At 37.1% G+C, this 27,843-nt stretch overlaps 1 long non-coding RNA gene across 11 annotated transcripts in view; it reads left to right on the top strand.

Annotated features, from left to right (window-relative positions):
- The window catches only part of LOC102119720 (uncharacterized), a 1,100,133-nt gene that overhangs the window by 299,201 nt on the left and 773,089 nt on the right, over positions 1-27,843 (top strand). For 9 of the 11 annotated variants that reach the window (XR_006697344.3, XR_006697342.3, XR_012433597.1 and 6 more), the window contains exon 2: positions 22,115-22,220. This is a non-coding gene — a long non-coding RNA (uncharacterized lncRNA). Of the gene's footprint in view, positions 1-14,827; positions 14,917-22,114; positions 22,221-27,843 lie in introns of all 11 variants that reach the window. The other 2 variants (XR_010586309.2, XR_010586308.2) reach the window with 2 other exon arrangements.

The raw sequence follows: 27,843 nt of genomic DNA, 5'->3' as shown, positions 1-27,843 counted from the left end.
TCTCTTCCCCACCCCCTCTCCGTCTCTCTCTCATTCTCTCTCTCTCTCTCTCTCTCTCTCGAATAAAGTCTCCTCTCTCTGACACAGTAGAAAGGGAGAGGCATGAATGGGGTACTCTCTTGTAATAAGCTACTTAGGACTCCTCCAGCCGGGGTCCAAGCAAGGTAATTATTGATACCTTGTGGGAAGATTGCTAAAGGCCAATAGCTGATTTTTGTAGAATCATAGCTTCTGTAATTTGAGAGAGTTATTTCTCCTTTTACATCCTTGGAAAAGTTAGAGTTGACTCTCTTATGTGGGCGAACCTTGCTTTTTTTTTTTTTTTTTTTTTTTGAGACGGAGTCTCGCTCTGTTGCGCAGGCTGGAGTGCAGTGGCGCAATCTCGGCTCACTGCAAGCTCCGCCTCCCGGGTTCACGCCATTCTCCCGCCTCAGCCTCCTGAGTAGCTGGGACTACAGGTGCCCACCAACACGCCCGGCTAATTTTTTGTATTTTTGGTAGAGATGGGGTTTCACCGTGTTAGCCAGGGTGGTCTTGATCTCCTGACCTCGTGATCTGCCCACCTCGGCCTCCTAAAGTGCTGGGATTACAGGCGTGAGCCACCGTGCCCAGCCTAACCTTACTCTTATGTTTTAATGTAAAATGAAATGGAAGTCAGCTCCATAAGATATAGAGACCAGTCAAAGATATTTGCATTATTTTTTTCTTCTCATCTAAGGCAATGTGACTCAGAGTTCACATGTGACCTGCGCATCATTTAGTCTCTGCTGAAGATTGGTTGCTGACTTGAGCACAGAGGAGATTTACCTTAACTTACAGCCAAGTCTTGAGGTCACTATAGGACAGCTTCTTCAAAAACAGGACATCTGCCCTTACAGGAAAAACAAGGGCCACAGTGACAGTCGGTCACACCATGTTGGCTAATTTAAGGCACAAAAGGATGGTCCCCTTATTAATTTCCCAGAGGTATCATAATTGCCACAAATTTGGTGGCATAAAACAATAGAAATTTATTCTTTCAACATTTTAGAAGGTAGAAGTTCAAAATAAAGGTGTCAGTTGGCAAGGCCACGCTCCCTTCAAAGGCTATAGGGAGGCATCCTTTCCTATCTCGTCAACTTCTGGTGGCTCCAGGAATTCCTTGGCTTCTGGTCAAATCACTCCAATCTCTGTCTCCATCTCACATTGCCTCTTTTTCTGTGCGTCTTCTCCTTTTTTTTTTTTTTTTTTTTAATTCATTTTTTAGAATTATAGGTTTTCGGGAAACAGGTGGTGTTTGGTTACATGAATAAGCTCTGTAGTGATGATTTCTGAGATTTTGGTGCATCCATCACCCGAGAAGCGTACACTGTACCCAATATGTAGTATTTTATCCTTCACCCCCTCCCACCCTTTTTCCCAAGTCCCCAAAGTTCACTGTATTATTCTTATGCCTTTGCATCCACATAGCTTACCTATTACTTATGAGTGAGAACATATGATGTTTGGTTTTCCATTCCTGAGTTACTTCACTTAGAATAATGATCTCAAATTTCATCCAGGTTGCTATGAATGCCATTATTTCATTCCTTTTTACGGCTGAGTAGTATTTCTTTATCCACAATTCTATATCCACTCATTGATTGATGGGCATTTAGGCTGGCCCCATATTTTTGCAATTGCTAGTTGTGCTGTGCAAGTATCGTGTGTGTGTGTGCGTGTGCGCATATGTGTGTGCAAGTATCTTTTTAATATAAGGACTTCTTATCCTTTGGGTGGATACCCAGTAGTGGGATTGCTGGATCAAATGGTAGTCCTACTTTTACTTCTTTAAGGAATCTCCACAGTGTTTTGCGTAGTGGTTGTACTAGTTTACATTTCCACCAACACTGTAAAAGTGTTCCTTTTTCATCACATCTATGCCAACATCTATTATTATTATTATTAATTTATTATGGTCATTCTTGCAGAAGTAAGGTGGTATCACATTGTGGTTTTGACTTGCGTTTCTCTGATCACTACTGATGTTTAGCATTTTTTCATATATTTATTGTCCATTTGTATATATTCTTTTTATAATTGTCAATTAATGTTCTCAGACCACTTTTTGATGGGATTTTTTTTCTTGCTGATTTGTTGGTTTCTTGTAGATTCTGGATATTAGTCCTTTGTTGGATGTATAGATTGTGAAGATTTTTTTTTCCCATTCTGTGGGTTGTCTGTTTACTCTGCTGATTGTTTCTTTTGCTGTGTAGAAGCTTTTTAGTTTAATTAAGTCCCATCTATTTATCTTTGCTTTTGTTGCATTTGCTTTTGGGTTCTTGGTTATGAAGTCTTTGCCCAAGCCAATGTCTACAAGGATTTTTCTGATGTTATCTTCTAGAATTTTTATGGTTTCAAGTATTAGATTTAAGTCTTTCATCAATTTGGAGTTGATTTTTGTATAGGGTGAGAGATGAGGATCCAATTTCATTCTTCTACATGTGGCTTACCAGTTATCCCAGCACCATTTGTTGAATAGGGTGTCGTTTTCCCACTTTACGTTTTTATTTGCTTTGTTAAAGATAAATTGGCTGTAAGTATTAGGTTTATTTCTGGGTTCTCTATTCTGTTCCATTGGTCTATGTGCCTATTTTAATACCAGTACCATGCTGTTTTGGTGACTATGACCTTATAGTATAGTTTGAAGTTGAATAATGTGATATCTCTAGATTTGTTTGCTTTGCTTAGTCTTGCTTTGTCTATGTGGGCTGTTTTTTTGTTCCATATGAATTTTAGGATTATTTTTTCTGGATCTGTGAAGAATGGTGGTGGTATTTTGGTGGGAATTGCATTGAATTTGTAGACTGTTTTTGGCAGTATGGTCATTTTCACAATAGTGACTGTACCCATCCATGAGCATGGGACGTGTTTCCATTTGTTGCATCATCTGTGATTTCTTTCAGCAATATTTTGTAGTTTTCCTTGTAGAGGTGTTTCGCCTCCTAGGTTAGGTATATTCCTAAGGTTTTGTTTTGTTTTGTTTTGTTTTTTGTTTTTTTGTTTGTTTTTCCAGCTATTGTAAAAGGGGTTGAATTCTTGATTTGATTCTCAGCTTGGTCACTATTGGTGTATAGCAGAGCTACAGATTAGTGTATATTAATTTTGTTTCCTGAAAGTTTGCTGAATTCATTTATCAGTTCTAGCAGCTTTTTGAAGGAATCTTTAGGGTTTTCTAGTTATACAATCATATGATCAGCAAAGAGCAACAGTTTGACTTCCTCTTTGTCAATTTGGATGCCCTTTATTTCCTTCTCTTGTCTGATGGCTCTGACTAGGACTTCTAGTGCTACGTTAAATAGAAGTTGTGAGAGTGGGCATCCTTGTCTTGTTCCAGTTCTCAGGAAGAATGCTTTTGACTTTTCCCCATTTAGTATTATGGTGGCTGTGGGTTTTTTATAGATGGCTTTTATTACATTAAGTTATGTTCCTTAGATTCTGATTTTGCTGAGGGTTTTAATCATAAAGGGATGCTGAATTTTGTCAAATGCTTCTTCTGTGTCTATTGAGATGATCATGTGTTTTTAAAAAATTAAGTTTATCTGGTATATCACATTTATTTACTTGTGTATGTTAAGCCATCCTTGCATCCTGGTATGAAACCCACTTGATCATGGTGGATTATCTTTTTGATACGCTGTTGGATTCAGTTAGCTAGTATTTTGTTAAGGATTTTTGCTTCTATATTCATCAGGTATATTGTTCTGTGGTTTTCTTTTTTTGTTATGTCCTTTCCTTGTTTTGGTAATAGGGTGATACTGGCTTAATAGGATGTCTTAGGGAGCATTCCCTTTTTCTCTATCTTGTGGAATAGTGTCAATAGGACTGGTAACAATTCTTTTCTTGGGGGGGTCTTTTTTTTTAACTTTAAGTTCTAGGGTACATGTGCACAACGTGCAGGTTTGTTGCATATGTATACATGTGCCATGTTCGTGTGCTGCACCCGTTAACTCGTCATTTGCATTAGGTATATCTCCTAATGCTATCCCTCCCCACTTCCCCACCTGCCAGCAGGCCCCAGTATGTGATGTTCCCCACTCTGTGTCCATGTGTTCTCATTGTTCAGTTCCCACCTATGAGTGAGAACATGCGGTGTTTGTCGCAGGGTTTCTGTCCTTGCGATAGTTTGCTCAGAATGATGATTTCTAGCTTCATCCATGTCCCTATAAAGGACACGTACTCATCCTTTTTTGTGTCTGCATAGTATTCCATGGTTGTGTATGTGCCACATTTTCTTAATCCAGTCTATCATTGATGGACATTTGGGTTGGTTCCAAGTCTTTCCTATTGTGAATAGTGCCACAATAAACATACGTGTACATGTGTCTTTACAGCAGCATGATTCATAATCCTTTGGGTATATGCCCAATAATGAGATGGCTGGGTCAAATGGTATTTCTAGTTCTAGATCCTTGAGGAATCGCCACACTGTCTTCCACAATGGTTGAACTAGTTTACAGTCCCAACAACAGTGTAAAAGTGTTCCTATTTCTCCACATGCTTTCCAGCACCTGTTGTTTCCTGACTTTTTAATGATCACCATTCTAACTGGTGTGAGATGGTATCTCATTGTGGTTTTGATTTGCATTTTTCTGATGGCCAGTGATGATGAGCATTTTTTCATATGTCTGTTGGCTGCATAAATGTCTTCTTTTGAGAAGTGTCTGTTCATATCCATAGCCCACTTTTTGATGGGGTTGTTTGATTTTTTCTTGTAAATTTGTTTAAGTTCTTTGTAGATTCTGGATATTAGCCCTTTGTCAGATGAGTAGATTGCAAAAATTTTCTCCCATTCTGTAGGTTGCCTGTTCACTCTGATGGCAGTTTCTTTTGCTGTGCAGAAGCTCTTTAGTTTAATTAGATTCCATTTGTCAATTTTGGCTTTTGTTGCCATTGCTTTTGGTGTTTTAGTCATGAAGTCCTTACCCATGCCTATGTCCTGAATGGTATTACCTAGGTTTTCTTCTAGGGTTTTTATGGTTTTAGGTCTAACATTGAAGTCTTTAATCCATCTTGAATTGATTTTTGTATAAGATGTAAGGAAGGGATCCTGTTTCAGGTTTCCACATATGGCTAGGCAGTTTTCCCAGCACCATTTATTAAATAGAAAATCCTTGCCCCATTTCTTATTTTTGTCAGGTTTGTCAAAGATCAGATGGTTGTAGATGTGTGGTATTATTTCCAAGGGCTCTATTCTGTTCCGTTGTTCTATATCTCTGTTTTTGTACCAGTACTATGCTGTTTTGGTTACTGTAGCCTTGTAGTATACTTTGAAGTTACGTAGCATGATGTCTCCAGCTTTGTTCTTTTTGCTTAGGATTATCTTGGCAATGCAGGCTCCTCTTTGGTTCCATATGAACTTTAAAGTAGTTTTTTCCAATTCTGTGAAGAAAGTCATTGGTAGCTTAATGGGGATGGCATTGAATCTATAAATTACCTTGGGCAGTATGGCCATTTTCACAATATTGATTCTTCCTATCCATGAGCATGGAATGTTCTTCTATTTGTTAGTGTCCTCTTTTATTTTGCTGAGCAGTGGTTTGTAGATCTCCTTGAAGAGGTCCTTCACATCCCTTGTAAGTTGGATTCCTAGGTATTTTATTCCCTTGGAAACAATTGTGAATGGGAGTTCACTCATGATTTGGCTCTCTGTCTGTTATTGGTGTGTAGGAATGCTGGTGATTTTTGCACATTGATTTTGTATCCTGAGACTTTGCTAAAGTTACTTATCAGCTTAAGGAGATTTTGGGCTGAGACAATGGGGTTTTCTAAATATACAATCATATCATCTGCAAATAGGGACAATTTGACTTCCTCTTTTCTAATTGAATATCCTTTATTTCTTTCTCTTGCCTGATTGCCCTGGCCAGAACTTCCAATTGTTGGATAGGAGTAGTGAGAGAAGTCATCCCTATCTTGTGCCAGTTTTCAAAGGGAATGCTTCCAATTTTTGCCCATTCAGTGTAATATTGACTGTGGGTTTGTCATAAATAGCTCTTATTATTTTGATATATGTCCCATCAATACCTAATTTATTGAGAATTTTTAGCATGAAGGGCTGTTGAATTTTGTCAAAGGCCTTTTCTGCATCTATTGAGATAATCATGTGTTTTTTATCTTTGGTTCTGTTTATATGCTGGATTATGTTTATTGATTTGCATATACTGAACCAGCCTTGCATCCCAGGGATGAAGCCCACTTGATCGTGGTGGATAAGCTTTTTGATGTGCTGCTGGATTCAGTTTGCCAGTATTTTATTGAGGATTTTTGCATCGATGTTCATCAGGGATATTGGTCTAAAATTTTCTTTTTTGTTGTGACTCTGCCAGGCTTTCGCATCAGGATGATGTTGGCTTCATAAAATGAATTAGGGAGGATTCCCTCTTTTTCTGTTGATTGGAATAGTTTCAGAAGGAATGGAACCATCTCCCCTTTGTACCTCTGGCTGTGAATCCATTTGGTCCTGGACTTTTATTGGTTGGTAGGCTATTAATTATTACCTCAATTTCAGAACCTGTTAGTGGTCTATTCAGGGATTCTGCTTCTTCCTGATTTCATCTTGGGAGAGTGTATGTGTCCAGGAATTTGTCCATTTCTTCTAGGTTTTCTAGTATATTTGTGTAGAGGTGTTTATAGTATTCTCTGATGGTAGTTTGTATTTCTGTCAGGTCAGTGGTGATATCCCCTTTATCATTTTTTATTGCATCTATTTGATTCTTCTCTCTTTTCTTCTTTATTAGTCTTGCTAGCGGTCTGTCAATTTTGTTGATCTTTTCAAAAAACCAGCTCCTGGATTCATTGATTTTTTGGAGGATTTTTTGTGTCTCTATCTCCTTCAGTTCTGCTCTGATCTTAGTTATTTCTTGCCTTCTTCTCGCTTTTGAATGTGTTTGCTCCTGCTTCTCTAGTTCTTTTAATTATAATGTTAGGGTGTCAAGTTTAGATCTCTCCTGCTTTCTCTTGTGGGCATTTAGTGCTATAAATTTCCCTCTACACACTGCTTTAAATGTGTCCCAGAGATTCTTGTATGTTGTGTCTTTGTTCTCATTGGTTTCAAAGAACATCTTTATTTCTGCCTTCATTTCGTTATGTACCCAGTAGTCATTCAGGAGCAGGTTGTTCAGTTTTCATGTAGGTGAGCGATTTTGAGTGAGTGTCTTAATCCTGAGTTCTAGTTTGATTGCACCGTAGTCTGAGAGACAGTTTGTTATAATTTCTATTCTTTTACATTTGTTGAAGAACGCTTTACTTCCAACTATGTGGTCAATTTTGGAATAAGTGTGATGTGGCACTGAGAAGAATGAATATTCTGTTGTTTTGGGGTGGAGAGTTCTGTAGATGTCTATTAGGTCTGCTTGGTGCAGAGCTGAGTTCAATTCCTGGATATCGTTGTCAACTTTCTGTCTGGTTGATCTTTCTAATGTTGACAGTGGGGTGTTAAAGTCTCCCATTATTATTGTGTGGGAGTCTAACTCTCTTTTTAGGTATCTCAAGACTTGCTTTATGAATCTGGGTGTTCCTGTATTGAATGCATATATATTTAGGATAGTTAGCTCTTCTTGTTGAATTGATCCCTTTACCATTATGTAATGGCCTTCTTTGTCTTTTTTGATCTTTGTTGGTTTAAAGTCTGTTTTATCAGAGACTAGGATTGCAATCCCTGCTTTTTTTATGTTTTCCATTTGCTTAGTAGATCTTCCTGCATCCCTTTATTTTGAGCCTATGTGTGTCTCTGCACATGAGATAGGTCTCCTGAATACAGCAAACTGATGGGTCTTGACTCTTTATCCCATTTGCAAGTCTGTGTCTTTTAATTGGAGCACCTAGCCCATTTACATTTAAGGCTGATATTGTTATGTGTGAATTTGATCCTGTCATTATGGTGTTAGCTGGTTATGTTGCTCATTAGTTGATTCAGTTTCTTCCTAGTATCGATGGTTTTATTTGCCATATTTTTGCAGTGGCTGGTACCAGTTATTCCTTTCCACGTTTAGTGCTTCCTTCAGGAGCTCTTGTAAGGCAGGCCTGGTGGTGAGAAAATCTCTCAGCATTTGTTTGTCTGTAAAGTATTTTATTTCTCTATTACTTGTGAAGCTTAGTTTGGCTGGATATGAAATTCTGGGTTGAAAATTCTTTTCTTTAAGAATGTTGAATATTGGCCCCCACTCTCTTCTCTCTTGTAGAGTTTCTGCTGAGAGATCCACTGTTAGTCTGATGGGCTTCCCTTTATGGGTGACCCGACCTTTCTCTCTGGCTGCCCTAACATTTTTTCCTTTGTTCCAACTTTGATGAATCTAACAATTATGTGTCTTGTAGTTGGTCTTCTCGAGGATTTTCTTTGTGGTGTTCTCTGTATTTCCTGAATTTGAATGTTGGCTTGCCTCACTAGGTTGGGGAAGTTCTCCTGGATGATATCCTGAAGGGTGTTTTCCAACTTGGTTCCATTCTCCCCGTCACTTTCAGGTACACCAATCAGATGTAGGTTTGGTCTTTTCACGTAGTCCCATATTTCTTGGCGGCTTTGTTCGTTTCTTTTTACTCTTTTTTCTCTAAACTTCTCGCTTCATTTCATTCATTTGATCTTCAGTCACTGATACTCTTTCTTCCATTTGATCAAATCTGCTACTTGAGAATTTGTCATGTAGTTCTTGTGCCATGGTTTTCACCTCCATCAGGTCATTTAAGGACTTCTCTACATTGTTTATTCTAGTTAGCCGCTCATCTACTCTTTTTCCAAGGTTTTTAGCTTCTTTGCGATGGGTTCAAACATCTTCCTTTAGCTCAGAGAAGTTTGTTATTGCTGATCTTCTGAAGCTTTCTTCTCTCGACTTGTCAAAGTCATTCTCTATCCAGCTTTGTTCAGTTGCTGGCGAGGAGTTGCGTTCCTTTTGATGAGAAGAGGCACTCTGATTTTTAGAATTTTCTGCTTTTCTGCTGTGGTTTCTCCCCATCTTTGTGGTTTTATCTACCTTTGTTCTTTGATGATGGTGACGTACGGATGAGGTTTTGGTGTAGATGTCCTTTCTGTTTTTAATTTTCCTTCTAATAGTCAGGACACTCAGCTGCAGGTCTGTTGGAGTTAGCTGGAGGTCCACTCCAGACCCTGTTTGCCTGGGGATTACCAGCGGAGGCTGCAGAACAGCAAATGTTGCTGCCTAATCCTTCCTCTGGAAGCTTCATCTCAGAGGAGCACTGGCTGTATGAGGTGTCAGTCACCCCCCCTACTGGGAGGTGCCTCCCAGTTAGGCTACTCAGGGGTCAGGGACCACTTGAGGAGGCAGTTTGTTCTTTCTCAGATCTCAAACTCTGTGCTGGGAGAACCACTACTCTCTTCAAAGCTGTCAGACAGGGATGTTTAAGTCTGCAGAAGTTTCTCCTGTCTTTTGTTCAGCTATGCCCTGCCCCTAGAGGTGGAGTCTACAGAGGCGGGCAGTCCTCCTGGAGCTGCGGTGGGCTCCACCCAGTTCAAGCTTCTTGATGGCTTTGTTTACCTACTCAAGCCTCAGCAATGGTGGACACCCCTCCCCCAGCCTGGCTGCTGCCTTGCAGTTCAATCTCAGACTGCTGGGCTAGCAATGAGTGAGCCTCTGGGGGTGTGGGACCCTCCAAGCCAGGCATGGGATATAATCTCCTGGTGTCCCATTTGCTATGCATTGGAAAAGCACCAAATTGGGGTGGGAGTGTCCCAATTCTCCAGGTGCCCTCTGTCACGGCTTCCCTTTGCTAGGAAAGGGAATTCCCCGACCCCTTGTGCTTCCTGGGTGAGGCAATGCCCCACCCTGCTCCGTGGGTTTCACCCACTTGTCTGGCAAGCCCCAGTGAGATGAACCTGGTACCTCAGTTGGAAATGCAGAAATCACCCGTCTTCTGCGTTGCTCATGCTGGGAGCTGCATACTGGAGCTGTTGCTCTTCAGCCATCTTGGCACCACCCCACCAATTCTTATTTGAATGTCTTATGTAATTCAGTTGTGAATCCATCTGGTTCTGGACTTTTTCTTTTTTGGCAATTTTTAAAAATTACCATTTCAATCTTGCTGCTTGTTATTGGTCTGTTCAGAGTTTTCATTCTTTCTTTTTACATGTAGGAGGATTGTATATTTTCAGGAATTTATCACTCTCCTCTAGGTCTCTAGTTTATCTGTGTAAAGGTGTTTATAGTATCCTTGAATGATCTTTTGTATTTCTCTTGTATCAGTTGTAATATCTCCCATTTCGCTTATTTGAATCTTCTCTCTTCTTGGTTAATCTCACTAATGGTTTATCAATTTTATTTATCTTTTCAAATAATCAGCTTTTTGTTTCATTTATCTTTTGTATTTTTTTGTTTCATTTTCATTTAGTTCTGCTCTGATCTTTGTTATTTCTTTTCTTTTGCTGGGTTTGGGTTTGGTTTGTTCTTTTTTCTCCAGTTCTGTGAGGTGTGACTTTAGGTTATCTATTTGCACCCTTTCAGACATTTTGATGTAGGCATTTAAAGCTATGAACTTTCCTCTTAACACTGTCTTTGCCTATTCCAGAGGTTTGGATAGGTTGTGTCACAATTATTCAGTTCAAAGAATTTTTAAATTTCCATCTCGATTTCATTGTTGACCCAATGATCATTCAGGGGCAGGTTATTTAATTTCCATGTATTTGCATTGTTTTGTGGGTTCCTTTTGGAGTTGATTTCCAATTTTATTCTACTGTGGTCTGAGAGAGTACTTAATATAATTTTAATTTTCTTAAATTTATTGAGACTTGTTTTGTGGCCTATCATATGGTCTATCTTGGTGGTCTATCTTGGAGAATGTTCCATGTGCTGATGGATAGAATGTATATTCTGCAGTTGTTGGGTAAAATATTCTATAAATATCTGTTAAGTCCATTTGTTATAGGGTATAATTTAAATTCATTGTTTCTTTGTTGACTTTCTGTCTTGACCTGTCTAGTGCTGCCATTATTGAAGTCCTCCACTATTATCGTGTTGCTGTCTATCTCATTTCTTGGGCCTAGTAGTGTTTGTTTTATAATTTTGGGAGTTCCAATGTTAGGTGCATGTATATTTAGGATTGTCATATTTTCCTGTTGGACAAGTTATTTTATCATTATATAATGCCTCTCTTTGTCTTTTTAAACCGCTTTTGCTCTAAAGTTTGTTTTGTCTGATATAAAAATAGTGACTCCTGCTCACTTTTGTGTCCATTTGTATGGATATCTTTTTCTACCCCTTTAACTTTATGTGTGTCTTTATGTGTTAGGCGATTCTCTTGAAGACAGCAGATGCTTGGTTGGTGAATTTTTATTCATTTTGCCATTCCGTATCTTTTAAGTGGAGCATTTAGGCAATTTACATTAAATGTTAGTATTGAGATGTGAGGTACTATTCTATTCATCATGCTCTTTGTTGCCTGAATACCTTTTTTTATTGAGTTTTTGTTTTATAGGTCCTGTGAGATGTATGCTTTAAAGAAGCTCTATTTTGGTGTATTTTGAGGATTTGATTGAAGATTTAGAGCTCCTTTTAGCAGTTCTTGTGTTGCTGGCTTAATAGTGGTGAATTCACTCAGCATTTGTCTGTCTGAAAAAGACTATTTTTCCTTCATTTATGAAGTTTAGTTTCACTGCATAAAATATTCTTCACTGATGACTGTCAGTTTTTCATAGATGGCACTAATTATTTTGAGGTATGTTCTCAATGCCTAGTTTCTTGAGGTTTTTTTTTTTTTTTTTTTTTTTTTTTTTTTTCCAATCATGAAGGACTCTTGGATAAAACAAGTGTGATATATATACACAATAGAGTACTGTTCCGACAGAAAATAATGAGATCCTGTCATCTGAAACAATCTGGCTGGAACTGGAGGTCATTATGTCATGTGATTTTAAAGATAAAATCAACAAACTCTTAGCTAGACTAAGAAAAAAAGAGAGAAGACTCAAATAAATAAAATCAAAACTGAAAAGGAAACATAACAGTGGGTGCTTCAGAAATTAAAGAGGCCCATAAGGGATTGTTATGAATAATTATATGCCAAAAAACTAGATAACCTAAAGGAATTAATAAATTTCTAGATACATACACTGCACCAAAATGGAATCAAGAAAAAACAGACATCAACAAAATACTAGCAAACCAAATGCAATAGCACAACAGAAACTTAATTCACCATGATTAGGTAGGCTACATTCCAAAGATACAGGGTTGGTTCAACATCTGTAAATCAATAAATGTGATTCACCATGCAAACAGAATTAAAAACAAAAACCGTATGTTCTTTTCCATTGGTCTATATAGCTACTATGTTGAATAGGAGTGGTGAGAAAGGGCATCATTTTCTTGTGCCAGTTTTCAAAGGGAATGCTTCAGCTTTTGCCCATTCAGTATGATATTGGCTGTTGGTTTGTCATAAATAGCTCTTATTATTTTGAGATATGTCTCATCAATATGTAGTTTATTGAGAGTTTTTCCGCATGAAGTTTGTTGAATTTAACGAAGGCCTTTTCTGCATCTACTGAGATAATCATGTGGTTTTTGTCACTGGTTCTGTTTATGTGATGGATTATGTTTATTGATTGTGCATCTTGAACCAGCCTTGCATCCCAGGGATGATGCTGAGTTGATTGTGGTGGATAAGCTTTTTGTTGTGCTGCTGGTTTTGGTTTGCCAGTATTTTATTGAGGATTTTCTCATTGATATTCATCAAGGATATTGGCCTGAAATTCTTTTTTGTTGTGTCTCTGCCAGGTTTTAGTATCAGGATGCTGCTGGCATCATAAAATGAGTTAGGAAGGAGTCCCACTTTTTCTATTGTTTGGAAGAGTTTCAGAAGGAATGGTACCAGCTCCTCATTGTACCTCTGGTAGTATTTGGCTGTGAATCCATCTGGTCCTGGGCTGTTTTTTGTTGGTAGGCTATTAATTACTGTCTCAAATTCAGATCTTGTTATTGGTCTATGCAGGGATTGGACTTCCTATTGAGTTAGTCTTGGGAAGGTGTATGTGTCCAGGAATTTATCCATTTCGTCTAGATTTTCTAGTTTCTTTGCATAGAGGTGTTTATTATATTCTCTGATGGTAGTTTGTATTTCTGTGGGATAAGTGGCGATATCCTCTTTATCATTTTTTAATTGTGTCTATTGGATTCTTCTCGTTTTGTTTTGTTTTTTTTTCCTTTAGTAGTCTGGCTAGCGGTCTATCTATTTTGTTAATCTTTTCAAAAAACCAGCTCCTGGATTCATTGATTTTTTGAAGGGCTTTTCATGTCTCTATCTCCTTCAGTTCGGCTCTGATCTTAGTTATTTCTTGCCTTCTGCTAGCTTTTGAATTTGTTTGCTCTTGCTTCTCTAGTTCTTTTAATTGTGATGTTAGGGTGTCAATTTTAGATCTTTTCTGCTTTCTCCTGTGGGCATTTATGCTATATGTTTCCCTCTTAACACTGCTTTAGCTGTGTCCCAGAGATTCTGGTATGTTGTGTCTTTGTTCTCATTGGTTTCAACAAACTTCTTTATTTCTCTCTTAATTTTGTTCTTTACCCAGTAGTCATTCAGGAGCAAATTGTTCATTTTCCATGTAGTTGTGCAGTTTTGAGTGAGTTTCTTAATCCTGAGTTCTAATTTGACTGCACTGTGGTCTGAAAGACACTTTGTTATGATTTCCCTTCTTTTGCATTTGCTGAGGAGTGTTTTACTTCCAATTATACAGTCAATTTTAGAATAAGTGTTATGTGATACTGAGAAGAATGTATATTCTGTTGATTTGGGGTGGAGAGTTCCGTAGATGTCTATTAGGTCCACGTGGTCCAGAGCTGAGTTCAAGTCCTGAGTATCCTTGTTAATTTTCTGTCTTATTGGTCTGTCTGATATAGACAGTGGGGTGTTAAAGTCTCCCATTATTATTGTGTGAGAGTCTAAGTCTCTTAGTAGGTCTCTAAGAACTTGCTTTATGAATCTGGGTGCTCCTGTATTCAGTGCATGTATATTTAGGATAGTTACCTCTCCTTGTTGCATTACCTTTACCATAATGTAATGCCCTTCTTTGTCTTTTTTGATCTTTGTTGGCTTAAAGTCTGTTTTATCAGACACTAGGATTGAAACCCTTGCTTTTTTTTTTTGCTTTCCATTTGGTTGGTAAATCTTCCTCCATCCTTTTATTTTGAGCCTATGTGTGTCTTTGCACCTGAGATGGGTCTCCTGAATACAACACACTGATGGGTCTTGACTCTTTATCCAATTTGTCAGTCTGTATCTTTTAATTGGGGCATTTAGTCTGTTTGTATTTAAGGTTAATATTGTTATGTGTGAATTTAATCCTGTCATTATGGTGCTAGCTGGTTATTTTGCTGGTTAGTTAATGCAGTTTCCTCGTAGTGTCAATGGTCTTTATGATTCAGTATGTTTTTGCAGTTGCTCCTACCAGTTTTTCTTTTCCATATTTACTGCTTCCTTCAGGAGCTCTTGCAAGGCAAGTCTGGTGATGACAAAATCTCTCAGGATTTGCTTGTCTGTAAAGGATTTTATTTCACCTTCACTTATGAAGCTTAATTTGGCTGGATATGAAATTCTGGATTGAAAATTCTTTTCCTTAAGAATGTTGAAAATTGGCCCCCACTCTCTTGTGGCTCGTATGGTTTCTGCAGAGAGATCCACTGTTAGTCTGATGGGCTTCCCTTTGTGGGTAATCCGACCTTTCTCTCTGGCTGCCCTTAACATTTTTTTCCTTCATTTCAACCTTGGTGAATCTGACGATTATGTGTCTTGGGGTTGCTCTTATCGAGGAGTATCTTTGTGGTGTTCTCTGTATTTCCTGAATTTGAATGTTGGCTTTTCTTGCTAGGTTGCGGAAGTTCTCCTGGATAATCTCCTGAAGAGAGTTTTCCAGCTTGGTTCCATTCTCCTCATCACTTTCAGGTATACCAGTCAAATGTAAGTTTGGTCTTTTCACATATTCCCATATTTCTTGGAGGCTCTGTTCATTCCTTTTCATTCTTTTTTCTGTTATCTTGTCTTCTCACTTTATTTCATTAAGTTCATCTTCAATCTCTGATATCCCTTCTTCTGCTTGATTGATTTGGCTATTGATACTTGTGTAAGCTTCACAAAGTTCTTGTGCTGTGTTTTTCATCTCCATCATGTCATTTATGTTCTTCTCTAAACTGGTTATGCTAGTTAGCATTTCCTTGGACCTTTTTTCAAGGTTCTTAGCTTCCTTGCATTGGGGTGGAACATGTTCCTTTAGCTCAGAGGAGTTTCTTATTACCCACCTTCTGAAGCCTACTTCTGTCAGTTCATCAAACTCACTCTTTGTCCAGTTTTGTTCCCTTGCTGGCAAGGAGCTGTGATCCTTTGGAGGAGAAGAGGTCTTCTGGTTTTTGGAAATTTTAGCCCTTTTGGGCTGGTTTTTCCTCATCTTTGTGGATTTATCTACCTTTGGTCTTTGATGTTAGTGACTTTTGGATGGGGTTTCTGTGTGGACGCCCTTTTTGTTGATGTTGATGCTTTTCCTTTCTGTTTGTTGGTTTTCCTTCTAACACTCAGGCCCGTCTGCTACAGATCTGCTGGAATTTGCTGGAGATCCACTCCAGACCCTGTTTGCCTGGATATCACCAGCAGAGGCTGCAGGACAGCAAAGATTGCTGCCTGTTCCTTACTCTGGAAGCTTCATCCCAGAGGGGCATCCGCCAGATGTCAGCCAGAGCTCTCCTGTCTGAGGTGTCTGTCGGCCCTTGCTGAGAGGTGTCTCCCAGTCAGGAGGCACGGGGGTCAGGGACCTATTTACGCAGGCAATCTGTCCCTTAGCAGAGCTGGAGCACTGTACAGAGAGATCTGCTGCTCTTTTCAGAGCCAGCAGGCAGGAACATTAAGTTTGCTGAAGCTGCACCCTCAACTGCTCCTTCCCCCAGGTGCTCTGTCCCAGGGAGAAGGGAGTTTTATCTATAAGCCCCTGACTGGGGCTGCTGCTTTTCTTTTAGAGATGCCTTGCCCAGACAGGAGGAATCTAGAGAGGCAGTCTGGCTACAGTGGCTTTGATGAGCTGCAATGGGCTCTGCCCAGTTCGAACTTCTGGGCAGCTTTGTTTACATTGTGAGGGGCAAACCGCCCACTCAAGCCTCATGTTCGATGCCCCTCCCCCTACCAAGTTGGACGACCCTCCCCCTACCAAGCTCAAGAGTCCCAGGTAGACTTCAGACTGCTGTGCTGGCAGCAAGAATTTCAAGCATTGGATCTTAGCTTGCTGGGCTCCATAGGGGTGGGATCCGCTGAGCTAAATCACTTTGGCTCCCTGGTTTCAGCCCCCTTTCCAGGTGAATGAGTGGTTCTGTCTTGCTGGTGTTCCAGGTGCTACTGGGGTATGAAAAAAAAAAAAAAAAAAAACTCCTGCAGCTAGCTCAGTGTCTGCCCAAACAGCCTCCCAGTTTTGTGCTTGAAACTCAGGGCCCTGGTGGCATAGACACCTGAGGGAATCTCCTGGTTTGTGAGTTGTGAAGACCATGGGAAAAGTGTAGTATCTGGGCTGGAGTGCACTGTTCCTCATGGCAGGGTCCCTCACAGCTTCCCTTGGCCAGGGGAGGGAATTCCCTGACCCCTTGCACTTCTTGGATGAGGCAATGCCCCACCTTGCTTTGGCTCACCCTCCATTGGCTGCACCCACTGTCTAACCAGTTCCAATGAGATGATCTGGGTATATCAGTTGGAAATGCAGAAATCACCTGCCTTCTGCATTGATCTCACTGGGAACTGCAGACCAGAGCTGTTCCTACTTGACCATCTTGCCAGCCACAGGAAATCAATTATTTTATTTTATTTTTTTTGAGGAACCTCCAAACTCTTCTCCATAGTGGTTGTACTGATTTGCATTTCCACTAACATTGTACCAGGGTTCCCTTTTCTCCACATCTTCGCCAGCATTTGTTATTGGCTGGCTTTTGCATATAAGCCATTTTAACTGGGATGAGATGATATGTCATTATAGTTTTGATTTGTATTTCTCTGATGATCAGTGATGTTGAGCACCTTTTCATATACCTGTTTGCCATTGTATGTCTTTTGTGAGAAATGTCTATTCAGAATTTTTGCCCCTTTAAAAGATTGGATTATTAGATATTTTCCCATAGAATTGTTTGAGTTTCTTATATATTCTGATTACTAATCATGTGTCAGATGGGAAGTTTGCAAATATTTTCTTTAATTCTGTGGGTTGCCTCTTCACTTTGTTGATTGTTTCCTTTGCTGTGCATAAGCTTTTTAACTTGATGTGATGCCATTTGCCCATTTTTGCTTTGGTTTCCTGTGCTTGTGGAGTATTACTCAAGAAGTCTTTGCCCAAACCAAGGTCCTGGAGAGTTTCCCCAATGTTCTCTTTTAGCAGTTTCATAGTTTGAGGTCTAAGATTTAAGTCTGTCTTCCATTGTGATTTTAAGCAAGAAATAGGGGTCTCGTTTCACTCTTCTTCAAATCCCGTTTTTTCTGCAGTATTCATTGAAGAGACGGTTTCTCTTCCCAATGTGTGTTCTTGGCACCTTTGTCAAAAATGAGTTCACTATAAATGTATAGGTTTTAGCTCTCGGTTCTCTATTCTGTTCCACTGATCTGTGTGTCTGTATTTATGTTAGTTCCTTGATGTTTTGGTTACTACAGCTCCATAGTATAATTTAAAGTAAGGTAAAGTGATTCCTTTGGTTTTGTTATTTTTGCTCAGAATAGCTTTGGCTATTTCAGGTATTTTGTGGTTCCGTATAGAGTTTAGGACTGTTTTTTCTATTTCTGTGAAGAATGTCATTGGTATTGTGGTAGAGATTACAAAAAATCTACAGATTGCTTTGAGTAGTGTGGTCATTTTAACATTATTGATTCTTTTAATCCATAAAGATGGAATATCTTTCCATTTTTTGGTGTTGTCTTCAATTTCTTGCATCAGTGTTTTATAGTTTTTATTGCAGAGATCTTTTACTTCTTTGGTTAGGTAATTCCTAGGCATTTTATTTTATTTGTAGCTATTATAAATGAAATTACTTTTTTATGTCTTTTTCACAATGCTAGCTATTGGCATATAGAAATGCTACTGGTTATTGTATGTTGATTTTGTATTTTGCAACTTTACTGAATTTTATTCATTCTAATAGTTTTTTGGTGGAGTCTTTGGTTTTCCAAATATAAGATTATATCATCTGCAAACAGAGATAATCTGATCTCTTCATTTCCAATTTGGATGCCCTTTATTTCTTTCTCTTGTCTGATTGCTATAGCTAGGACTTCCTGTACTATGTTGAATAACAGTGGTGAAAGTGAGCATCCTTCTCATGTTCTTGATCTTAGAGGAAAGGCTTTCAGTTTTTACCCATTTGCTATGATACTAGCTGTGGGTCTGTCCTATAAAGCTTTTATTATGTTGAGGCTTGTTCCTTCTATCATGGGTTTTTGAGGATTTTATCATGAAGCGGTGTTGAATTTTATCAAATGCTTTTACAGCATTAATTGTAATGATTATATGGTTTTTATCCTTCATTCTGTTGATATGATGTATCACATTGTTGATTTGCATATGTTTACCCATTCTTCCATCCCTGAGATAAATCCCACATGATCATGATGAATAATGTTTAAGTGTGTTGTTGAATTTGCCTTTTTAGTACATTTTTTTAGGATTTTTGCATCAATATTGATCAGTGATATTGGCTTAGAGTTTCCTCTTTTTGATGTATATTTGTCTGGTTTTGGTATTAGAGTAATAATGGTCTCGTAGAATGAGATTGGAAGTATTCCCTTCTCCTCTAGTCTTTGGAATAGTTTTAATAGGATTGGTATTAGTTCTTTTATAATGTTTGGTAGAATTCAGCAGTGAAGCCATCAGCCATCATTTCCTGGACTTTTTTTCTTTTATGGGAGACTTCTTATTACAGCTTCAATCCAATTACTTGTTATTGGTCTGTTCAGGTTTTGTATTTCTTAACAGTTCAACTTTGGTAGGTTACATTTGTCTGGGAATTTGTCCATTTTTAAAATATTTTCCAATTTATTGGCATATAGTTGCTCACAGCAGCCACTAATGATCCTTTGAATTTCTGCACTCAGTTGTAATGTCTCCTTTTGCATCTCCAATTTTGTTTATTTGAGTCTTTCTTTTTTTCTTAGGTAGTGTGGCTAAAAGTTTGTCTATTTTGTTTATCTGTCTTAAAAAGCTTTTTTTTTGTTGTTTCATTAACCTTTTGTATTGTTTTCTTCATTTCAAATTCACTTATTTTTCTCCAATTTTTGCTATTTCTTTTTTCCGACTAATTTTGGATTTGGTTTACTCTTGCTTTTCTAGTTCTTTAAGATGTATCATTAGGTTGCTTATTGGAAGTTTTTCTTCTTTTCTGACATAGGCAGTTGCAGGTACAAACTTCTCTCTTAGTAATGCTTTTGCTGTATCCCAAAAGTTTTGCTTAGTTATGCTTCCATTAATTTTTTTTCAAGAAACTTTTCAATTTCATTCTTAATTTCTTCATTGACCCATTGGTTATTCAGAGCATATTGGTTAATTTCCATGTGTTTGTGTAGTTTCAAAAATTCCTCTTGTTATTGATTTCTAGTTTTATCCCATGTGGTCAGAGAAGATGCTTGATGTTATTTCAATTTTTTTGAATGTTTTAAGACTTCTTATATGACCTGACACATGGTCTATCTTGAGAACGATCCATGTGCTGAGGAAAAGTATATCTATTCTGCAGCCATTGCATGAAATGTTCTGTAAATATCTTTTAGTTTCATTCGATCTACAGTGCAGTTTTTAAGTCTAATGTTTCTTTGTTGGTTTTGTGTTTGGGAGATCTGTCCAATGCTGAAAGTGGGGTGTTGAGGTCTCCAGCTACTATTGCAGTGGCATCTATCTCTCTATTTAGTTTTAATAATATTTGCTTTATATATTTGGATGCTCCAGTGTTGGGTACTTGCATTATTATGTGAATTTTAGGAATAGCTTTTCCATTTTTGCTAAGAAAGGTCATCAGGATTTTGATTGGGATTGTACCTAGACTGTAGATTGCTCAGGTTAGTATTAATATCTTAATAATAAATCTTCTAATTAATGAAATGGAATGTTTTTCTCTTTATTTAGGCCTTTAACTTCTTTTAGTAACGTTTTGTAATTTTCAGTTTATGAGTCTTGGAATTCCTTGGTTAAATTTATTCCTAAATATTTAATTCTTTTTGATGCTATTATGAATAAAATTGTTTTCTTAATTTCACTCTCATATTGTTGATTGCCAGTATATAGAAATAGAACTGATTTTTGTGTGTTGATCTTTATCCTGAAACATTGATGAATACACTTATCAGCTCTAATTGCTTTTATTGATTATTTAGAGTTTTCTTTATATAAAATAATGCTATCTCTGAATAGAAATAATTTTGTTCCTTCTTTCCAATTTGTATGCCTTCCATTTTTTTTCTTGCCTAATTGCTATTGCTAGAGCTTCCAGGGCAGGGTTAAACAGAAGTGATGAAGGTGGACATGATTGTCTTGTTCCTGATCTCAATGTAAAAGCTTTTATCCTTTATCTTTGAATATAATGTGGGTTTTTCCTAAATGCCTTTTGTCATTTTGAGGAACGTTTTTTCTATTCCCAGCTTGTTGAATGTTTTTATATGAACAGATGTTGTATTTTGTAAAATCACTTTTCTGCATCAATGGAGATGACCATGTGTTTGCCTGCTTCATTTTATTAATGTGGTATATTACATTGATTGATTTTTATATGTTGAACTCTTTTGCATCATTTTAAATCCTGAACATTTATTTTAACTATGGCTGTTTTTATCAGTTGTATGTACTCTTTGATTTATTCTGTGCAGATTCAAACTAATGGTGTCTCACCAGCACATGGCATGAGAACACCTGTAGCAACCTGTTTGACAGTCATTCACGAGCAACTTAGAATTGCACGAAAGGTAACAACATACAGAGTGATCCTTGATCACTGGGGAATAGGAAACCATGAGTTATTTCTTTCTCTTTTCTTTATCTGGAGACATGGTTCTGAAATCAGTTTCATAAGGTTTCTCAGAAAGTCTGACTAGATTAAACAACCAGTTGCTCATAATGGCACCAACTTGATAATATATCCTACTTAATGTAGTATATTTTGTCTGTCTCCTCATCTGATTTAATTTTTCTTATCTCTTGATCATACTTCCCAAGGTTGCATTTTCAAATAAATTTCTCATAGACATTATATTTGGCCCTGATTTGTGGGAAAAGCAGGCTAAGGCAGAACTAAAGCATATGCTGTACTCATATAGTGATGTTGCATAAGGGAGAGGGAATTAAAGGATATAGAATGAAGCACCTAACATGTGGTCTTGCTACCCTTATGTGATGTTGTATGGTGCTATAGAATTGTTTTAATTTTGTTTCTGGAAATTCTGATAATTACTTTTGCTGTAGGTTTTGAGGTAGTTTCTGAGCTCATTGAAAGTTCTTTTGCTCACCATTAAAATGTCCTGCCTTTCTCTTTTGACTCTGGAGCAATCTTCTACAATAACTGCCTCCATTGATTAAAAAAGGGGCAACTAACTGGAATGAGAGTAAGAAGGGTAGTTCTTAGAAATATGTAAGTTTTAAGTGAATGAGAACAATAATTAAAATGATAAACCTCACATTTTAAAAATACTGTGTGTCAGGTACTGTGCTAAATTCCATCCTAATATCCCCAAGATGCAGATGTTAGTATTAGCTCTATTTTATCTTTAAGATGTTTAACTTCAACCCAGGTGACACTTGCCCTAAAGCTTGGCTTAGATGACCTTAAGATGTACTTTCCACAAATGAGTTAAAGTTCTAGCTATAAAATTCATAAAATATTTTAATAAAAGCTCTGTAAAAAGTCAACACCCTGTCTGAGATTCTGTTCCATTTGAAATGAAAATCAAGCCTAATATAAACAAATTACAACGAAGTTAGTTTTTGATATATAAAACCCAGCTTTTAGGATATGATGCTATTTTTGATGAAATATTGTAAGAGAACAAAGCTGCATTTGACTTGATTCTCTTGATGATACACTCAGAGTTTATAAATCTGTGTTGCTCCTGTGTCTGCACAGACAGAATCTGGAGATGTTAATTTTTGTCATTTGGCTTCTAGATGTCCTTGGCGTGTACACCCTGTGGAATCTGGTTCATCTCCAATCTGTCAGAAGGCATCAGAGGTGGTTTTGACTCCGTATGTCTTGGACCTGTGTACAAAAAGTGTGAGTACACTGCAATAATGAGGCCAATTTTACTGTTGTTGAGGTTCTTCTAAAATGATTTTGTAATGGTTAGTGTATTGGAATGAACTCACTCTGTAGTTCCAGGATGAGAAAGGAAGGATAATTTTTGTCAAGATATTAGAAAATATCTTTCTTGGAATTGTCTTATTTGTGTAGGCTTATTCCTTGCCCCGGAAACGACTTTGATGAATATGACTCTAAATAAAATGCAAGAAGTTTAACTCGAAGAGGAAAACATTCCTTTCCAAGATAGTTATCAAATAGCTTAAATACTACCAAATGATAGATGGTATATTTTTTCACATATGAAACTTTCCCATTGCACACTAGGACCCCTTTTACTCGATTTTAAGTAGGTAATATATTTATGATCCCTTCTCTCTGCCTCTGAGTTAGGTTATTACCATATCAAAAGAAATCCAGAACTTTAGAAGGCTTATTAGTGAAGCTAGTAGTTATATACATAAGTGGTACCTTTTAATGCCTCAGAAAACTAATTTTGGCATTGTATATAGTTGAACCATGTAAGCACTGTTACAATGGTTATTCTTGTTTTGGAGAAGTGGGTTAATTTGGAGAGAAGATGATATTCCCACTGGTGAAAAATTAAGTTTTATTCTAAAGTTAAGTTTTATGATTTTTATTTATAGGAATTCAGATAATGACGTCAGATGTAAGTTTATAAATTTTGAACTAATTACTGAGTTTTCATTGTTCTCCGATGAGCATTTGCTTAGTTTGTTGAAAACTGGAAGAGGGCTGAATAAGTTTATTAAATTTATTAAATTTAGGGGAAAAGCATAATTTGTCTAATTTTATGTAAATTTAAAGAAATTTTGTTTGAAAACAAGAGGTAGCTTATTGTTTTTCATAAATAAATCTATTTCACTTGTGAACTGGACACTGAGCATATTAGGCATTCCTAGACCACAACATAACTCTCTTTCTCCACTTTCGATTGACCCAAAGTGGATGGTCATTTTTCTAAACCAGCCTGGCTTCTTAATGAAGTTTTTGAATTCATGAGCTAGTAAGTTTGAAGTGCTTTGAGAAGGTCTGAGGTGATACTAGAATGAAGCGAAGAATAAGCTGTTTCTTTTTACCTTGCAGACTTTTCCTGTAGGAATGAAAATACAGTAAAGTATTCAAATGAAGCTTCATGTAAAGTATTCTTTATTTTTATTTATTTATTTATTTTATTTTTTGAGACGGAGTTTCACTGTTGTTGCCCAGGCTGGAGTATAATGGCACGATCTCAGCTCACTGCAACCTTGCCCTCCCAGGTTCAATCTATTCTCCTCTCTCAGCCCCCTGAATAGCTGGGATTACAGGTGCGCACCACCAAGCCCGGTTAATTTTGTATTTTTAGTAGAGATGGGGTTTCATCATGTTGGTTAAGCTGGTCTCAAACTCCTGACCTCAGGTGATCCACCCGCCTTGGCCTTCCAAGTGCTGGGATTACAGGCATGAGCCACCGCACCCGGCCCAGTAAAGTAGTCATAATTAAAAAATAATCACTAAGTTTCCCCCCAAATCTTGTTTCGCTTATATAGCTTAGGTTTTATTACACATACCAATTAGAGATTGTTGTAGGGAATAGCCACTCAAACTAGGCTGAATTGTATTGTAAGATTTCTGGGGAGTCTCAGGGGACCTTGTAGTTTTGGTAAAAATTCTAATTTTCAGCCAGCTTAACTTTAGGAGGCTAGTTAAACAAGGCAATTTATTTTCTTATTTTTTTGTCACAATTTTTAAGAGAGAGGCACATCGATGACATTTATTTCGGTAATTAGAATAAGGTACCAATGACATCTCCAACAAACAAAAACCCTTTCTGTATAATCTAGCTGTCAGTGACGAAGTATGTCAGCGTATATCAGGAGCTTTTCAAATAAATCAATTTGCAAAACTTTGTCAGTGGAGTTGATTTTAAATATTTCCTTTCCTAGAGTTTCCTGAAATCATGTTTTAAACATTAAAAAGTGATGAAACTTTGTAACAGGTCAGTTATTGAACACACTGAGTTCCTTTTTCAGTTTTCAAATTTTCTTCCTTTGATAATCTGTGTGCTTATTCTTCAACCCTCTCCATTTTTCCATGTGAATACATAATCTATATTGAGCTTCCCTTCAACAGGTGTTCCTGGTTTTGATAGCCACATCTATGTTAAGTGAATTTGTTTTACTTTCAATATTTTTAGACATTATTTTTTCTTGTTTTTTTTCTTGAAGGTGTCCATTCTAGAGCCCTCACCACCATTCTGAGATTTTCTCTTTATCTTTGTCTTGAGCTATGTTTCTCTTTCCTGATGTTCTTCTTGGTTTACTGTCAACTTTGCAGTGGAATTCATTTCCAAGAAAATTCCTGACAAGAATACTGAGGAGGTAAAATTTTGTGACCTTGAATATACCAGAATATCTTTATTCTGTAATTATACTTGATCTATACTCTGGCAAGGTATTCAATTTTACATTAGAAATAATTTCCCCTCAAAACTTTGAAAGTTTCTCTTCATTGCCTTCCACTTTTAGTATTTCTGTCCAGAAACCCAACTTTCTCTCTGGAAACCTTATTCAGATTCCAAATTCTATGTTTTGGATTTTTCCTTTCATGTTAGAATATTTCTCCACAGGTTGGGGGGTCCTTTGACTGTTTCTCTATATTTAAGAGTAAAAGAGCCAAATAATAATTTGGGAAGTCTTTATAATGGGATATCTTGATAGTTGTGGTTTATTAGTATGATGAAGTGGTAACATGGCTTTTTAACTGAGAGAGTCTAAATATTTATATGCATGTATTCCCTGGGCCATTCAGTTTCTCTAGCTTGAAGGGAAAATCTCTTTGGGTTTTTGAGGTAAAATTGGCAGTTTCCTATTGGTTTTCTTCAATTCAGGTTAAGGCTTCAGCTTTATCTAGTTTGCTAAGCAGTTACTATTCATCCATTTACGTTATAACGTTTCAGAAATGTTTTTGAAATAACTTATCTGGTATCTTCTTCTCTTCTTTTCATCCTTAAGGGTTTCTAAGCCTTAAAATTATTTTACTGTCAGTTTAGTATGGTTTTCAAGGGTGAGGAATAAATAACTGCATACCCTTACTGTCTTATGTTTAATCAAAAGTTCGTGAAATAATTTAAAGCAGTATATGCAAAAGTTGGTGATACTTTTATGGTGTGACATTAATACTATTTTAAATATATCAATTTATTACTATAATATCTGCAAGCAAAAGAGTCCTTAAATGCTCTGAAAGCATGAAGGCCTGCCTTTCTCAGCGCTCATGCTGTTTTCTCAGTAGAAGAGCGAATTCACCTGAAACCTTTACAGAGCCTCCTGCCTGAGTTCTCTAGTTGCACTTCACAGATCCTTCTGTCGTAATACTTAGCACATTTTATTCTAACTATCTGTTTATTTATCATTTTCTCACTGAGCTCTACCATCCTTGAAGGCAAATATTACGTCTTATTATTCGTCTTTATAATCCTTGGGCTTAGCACAGTGCTTGGCATATAGCAGGTGCTCCATACATGTATACTAAAGAAAGTCAAATTAATGTGTTAATAATTTCCCTAAATTTTAAAGGCGATATTAACATTTTATACCTAAAGTAATTCTTTTCTAGTCTTTTCCTCTTCTCCTCCACTCTGTCACTTTTTCTTTCATATCATTCCCACCCCAGCAAGCAAGATAAACTTTTACTCATCAGTTGAATTAAGTGGTATAGGTATATTTCGCTGTGTTTCTATTGCTATATTTCTAAGTTGTATAGCAATATTTCACTATATTTCTATTGAAGAAAGAGGTAGAAAATGTAGGTTGATCCCATTTTGTAGAGGATTTTGAATGTTGGCCTAAGTTATTTTTGCTCTATGAAGTAGCCAAGAGGGTGATGTTGAAGGTTTTAAGCTAGGAAAGTAATATTTAAATCACAACATGAGAATATTAGTGAGGCAGATGGACTAGAAAAGGAGATACAGGACAAGGGGAGATCCATTACAAAGCTACTCCTATAGCCTCAGAAGAAAAATGAGCTTCTGAGAAGAGTAAGGACAATAAGAATAGAACATAACTTTTAAAAATATTTTCATTACTATTTATTTATGTTGATATTCAATTACATGCTTATTCGTTGTCTCTCCTCTCCCACTAGAATGTAATCTCCCTGAGAGCAAGAGTCTTTATCTCCTTCAGCTCCAATCTCCAGTGCTAGAACAGTGCTTGCAAGATAGTAATTGTTCAGTACACACTTCTTGAAGGAATTAAAGAGACAGACAAGCTAAAAAGAGAGACAGAACAAAAATCAAATAGGGCAGTCTCAGATGCACAAATTAAGTGAAGTAAATTCAAACAATCCAGTAGTCACAATTAATGTGTATGGAGTAAACTCTCCAAATAAAAGACAGAATTGGTCAGACTGGATTTTTAAAATTTCAGTAGTATTCTCTCTAAAGATTTATACTTAAAACATAAAGACACAGCAACGATGAAAGTAAATGATGAAAAAGAATCCCAGATAATTACTAGCCCGAAGACAGTTATTATCACTATATTATTTTCTTATAGAATAATTTAAACCTGTATAAAGTTAAATGGAACATATAAATATATATGTGTGCATATTAGAAAATTATATAAGCCTAATATTGTTAAAAATAGATATAGTTAATAAGAGTACTATACATTTCAAAATTGCTGAGAGTAAATTTCTAATATTCTTACCACAAAAGAATATTAAGTATTTGAGATGATGGATATGTTAACTAGTTCGATTTAATTATTCCTTATTAACATCTCTTTGTGTGCCATAAGTTTATGCAACTATAAATTGTCATTTTATTAAAAAATTCATTGTTAATGTCTTAATATTTACGTACAGATTTTAGTAATTGTCTTTCAAATAAATAAATTTTAAAAGTACATTAAATATATAACCTAAACAGACCCTTTAAAGTTTAACTTAAGTCCAGTTGTAGTAGCTCATGCCTGTAATTCCAGCACTTTGGGAGGCCAAGGCAGGAGGATCAGTGGGGGCCAAGAGTTTGATACAAGCCTGGGCAACATAGCAAGACCCTGTCTCTACTAAAACTTAAATAACTAACTGAGCATGATGACACCTGCCTGTATTCCCAACTACTTGGGAGGCTGAGGTGGGAGTACCACCTGAGCCCAGGAGTTTGGAGGTTACAGTGAGCTGTGATCACACCACTGCCTGGTTGACAGAATACGACCTTGTTTCAAAATATATATTTATATATATAAATTTTAAAAATTAAGTTTGACTTAAAAATATATAAACATAAATGGATAACACTACATGGGAGAATGACAAATCCACAATTCAAAAATATCTTAACACACTTCTCTCAGTAGCTGACAGAAGCTTCACCCAATGGGTCTATATAGAACTTACATAGAAGTTTCTTTTCAAGCACTCGTGTGATATTTAGGCTAAATGGGAAAATAAAACCATTATAGACTGCAGAACTAACATAAGCTAGAAGAACAGGTAACAAAATGAAAAAGAATATGGCTGTTACACGGAGGGCACTGGGGATGAGAGTGGGCATGAAGGATGACGGTAGGGAGGGGCAGGCACATGGGGC

The sequence above is a fragment of the Macaca fascicularis genome, chromosome 4 (assembly GCF_037993035.2).
Source record: "Macaca fascicularis isolate 582-1 chromosome 4, T2T-MFA8v1.1".
NCBI lineage: Eukaryota > Metazoa > Chordata > Mammalia > Primates > Cercopithecidae > Macaca > Macaca fascicularis.
This window is presented reverse-complemented; position numbering and strand designations above follow the sequence as displayed.